A 3,233-nucleotide genomic window follows, 5' to 3' on the forward strand; every position below is an offset into this window, starting at 1 on the left:
AACTGAAATGAAAGCCAAGCAAGCGAGACAAGGTTGCTGTTCTGCAACCTTAACCTAGAAGTTATTTCCGTTTCTCAGACGGGGGTGGGGGTGGGGGTGAGGGATGGAGGGGCGATGACGACAAGAAGATAAGAACGGTCAGGAAGACTAGAGTGTCGGGAAAAAGGGAAGTAGGCTAAAGTGAACAGGAATGCAGATGCGTTAGCAGACTGGGACCGAGAACGTCGCAGACCCAGGGTGGCTCCTGCTCTTGGGCTGGGCTTCTCTGGCCAGCTCGAGAGGGACAGTGCACCTGGACTGGCTGGCTTTTATAAGTATTTCTTAATTCTTTCCTTCAGACTCCCCCTTATGAATATCCACTTTGACCAACCTGTCCCCTATCCCCAGTGGAAAATTTCTCTGTAAAACGTTGAGTTTGGGTAAAGTTTTACTTCATTTAAAATAAGTAGCTGTAGTTATTAAAAGTATCCAGGAGTGAGAGATTAGGCCAATTGTATTCAACATACTGGGCCAAATGTTTGGCTTCCTGGATGTCAGCAGCAAGGGAGAAATCTACTCCTTAATGAGGAATTTTACCAACTAGGGATTGGTATGCAAATGTATGCAAATAACAATTCCTCTTGGGGCCTCTTGAGACGGGGATTTGCTCTTAACAGGATTACCTCACTGGGCCAATTCAGTTGGGTAGAAAAAGCCAGTGCAAATGGGATTTTCATATTAATAAGAACTGCTGTGGATTGAGTATCAGGTCTTGATGTATCTATTTATAACTCTCTTAACATGGCAGCGATTAAACAGCAGACAGAGCTTTGTAGTTGGAAATCAGGCTTGCTTACGATGCCAAGGTATTCAAAAGCCAGAATCTATCTTTTTTTTTTTTTTTTTTTTCTTCCTGTTTGCTTTTTAAAGACAGGTTCTTATATAGCCCAGACTGGGCTCAAATTCAACATGTAACCAAGGATAGCCTTCAACTGGTCTTCCTGCCTCACCCTCCCCAGTGCTGGAATTGTACGCCTGTGCTGTCAGGTTCAGTTGAGTCAAATCTTAGATAAGATAATGCTCTCCCTTTACCTCAAAAGGAAGCCACCATTCACTCTAAAGGCTATCTTCAAATAATGAAGTATAAACATTAGTGTCTTGATTTTAATTCTAGGCAGTTTACAGAGTATATGGTAGGACTCTTTTGTTTATTTCTGTGTCCTCGTCCCCCTCATCCCATGAGACAGGGTTTTTCTGTGTAGCCCTGGATGTCCTGGAACTCACTGTGTAGACCAGACTGGCTTTGAACTCAGAGATCTGCCTGCCTCTGGCTCCTGAGTGCTAGGACTAAAGGTGTGCACCACCACTGCCTGGCTTACTTTTTAAATTAAATTTAGTTTTTATTTTTTGTTTTTGTTTTGTTTTTTAAGACAGGGTCTCACTTTTTTTGCCCTGAATATTCTGGAATTCATAGCGATATATTTTCTTCTGTCATCTGAGTGCTGGATTAAAGGTGTATTCTACCATGACCAGCTACCTGCTTACTTAAACAGAAAAAAAAAATAATTAAAGTCTGACGTCATGTGCTCAGACCCATAATCCAGTGCTCAGGGGGCTGAGGTCTGAGGATTGCTGTCAGCTCTGTTCAGCCTGGGCTCCAAAATGTATTTACAGGTCAGCCTGGGCTCCAGTGAGTCTCTGTTTCAAAAAAGATTTAAAAAAATTTCAAAAAAAGATTTTAACCTAGGGTCTTATGCATGCTAAGGCTAGCCCAGTGTACCTTCCAATTGGTAATAAAGTCTAAACATTATATATATTAATAGCATAGCATATAATAAATACCCATAGAGATTGCATATTTAAATATTTAAATCAGGCTAAGGCTATTTATCTCACAGTTATGATTTCTTCATGGTGAAAACTTTCCAGGCCTTTTGTTTTTGAGCTTTTGAGTTCTACCGTGGTGGTGTTACTGACAGCCACTGCTCTGTGCAAAGGCATGCGGAATTTGCTTCTCTCTGACTGTAGCTCAGTCCCTCCTGATCAACCTTTCCCATCCCCCATTCTCTATTCCCCAGTTCTGGTGACCACCATTCTGTTTTGTTTGTTTGTTTGTTTTTGTTTTTGAAATATGGAATGCTTCGCAAATTGTGCGTGTCATCCTTGCGCAGGGGCCAGGCTAATCTCAGTATCGTTCCAATTTTAGTATATGTGCTGCCGAAGCGAGCACGGTGACCACCATTCTATGGCTTTACTTTTTTTTTTTTTTTTTTTAAGATTTATTTATTTATTATATGTAAGTACACTGTAGCTGTCTTCAGGCACTCCAGAAGAGGGCATCAGATTTCATTACGGATGGTTGTGAGCCACCATGTGGTTGCTGGGATTTGAACTCAGGACCTTCAGAAGAGCAGCCTGTGCTCTTAACCACTGAGCCATCTCGCCAGCGGCTTTACTTTTTTTAATGCATATGAATTCAGGGTCCAAGGAGGTATGAAGCATCCGCGGGAGCTGGAGCTACAGACGGTTGGTGTGAGTTCTGGGAACTCAGGTCCTCTGGAAGAAACAGCGCATTAAGAATTTAATCACTGGGCTGGTGAGATGGTTCAGTGGGTAAGAGCACCCGACTGCTCTTCCGAAGGTCCAGAGTTCAAATCCCAGCAACCACATGGTGGCTCACAACCATCCGTAACAAGATCTGACTCCCTCTTCTGGTGTGTCTGAAGACAGCTACAGTGTATTTACATATAATAAATAAATTAAAAAGAAAAAAAAAGAAATGGGTCACTCGGCCTTTAAAAAAAAAAAAAAGAATTTAATCACTGAACGGTCTCTCCAGCGTGTCCACTCGCAGTTTCTGTTTGGTTTTGCTTCTCCATATGTAACAGGCTCTCAGCCCTTACTACACCTAAGCACAACTGACGCCATGATAGAAGCAACATCAGGCTTTGGAACCCAGCACATAGGCAGGGATGCTTGCCAAAACAGGAACAAAGGATAAGTCAGTGTAGCCACGATGTGGCTGTTAAGTATCTAAACGTACTTGTCAGATCCAGACAAAGCCTACTCAGTACCTATGGCTCCTCCCAGGACTTCTCACCCCGCCCCCTACTTCAAATCTCTCCCTCCCAGGGGCAGGGCTTCTCCCCCACAATTTCTGATTTCTGTATAACTCCACCATTTTTGCTAAGAACCCTTCTGGTTCTTCACCCCTCTTCTCGCCTGGTCTTTGTCTGTCTGTCTGTATCTGTCTG

General features: G+C 43.0%; 1 non-coding gene across 1 annotated transcript; it reads right to left on the minus strand.

Annotated features, from left to right (window-relative positions):
• Positions 1-2,104: 2,104 nt before the first annotated feature.
• Positions 2,105-2,209, minus strand: Gm26176. The gene has a single exon (XR_003946918.1). It is a non-coding gene; the product is annotated as a U6 spliceosomal RNA (small nuclear RNA).
• Between the last annotated feature and the right edge of the window lie 1,024 nt (positions 2,210-3,233).

This window comes from Mus musculus, chromosome 7 (assembly GCF_000001635.26).
Source record: "Mus musculus strain C57BL/6J chromosome 7, GRCm38.p6 C57BL/6J".
NCBI lineage: Eukaryota > Metazoa > Chordata > Mammalia > Rodentia > Muridae > Mus > Mus musculus.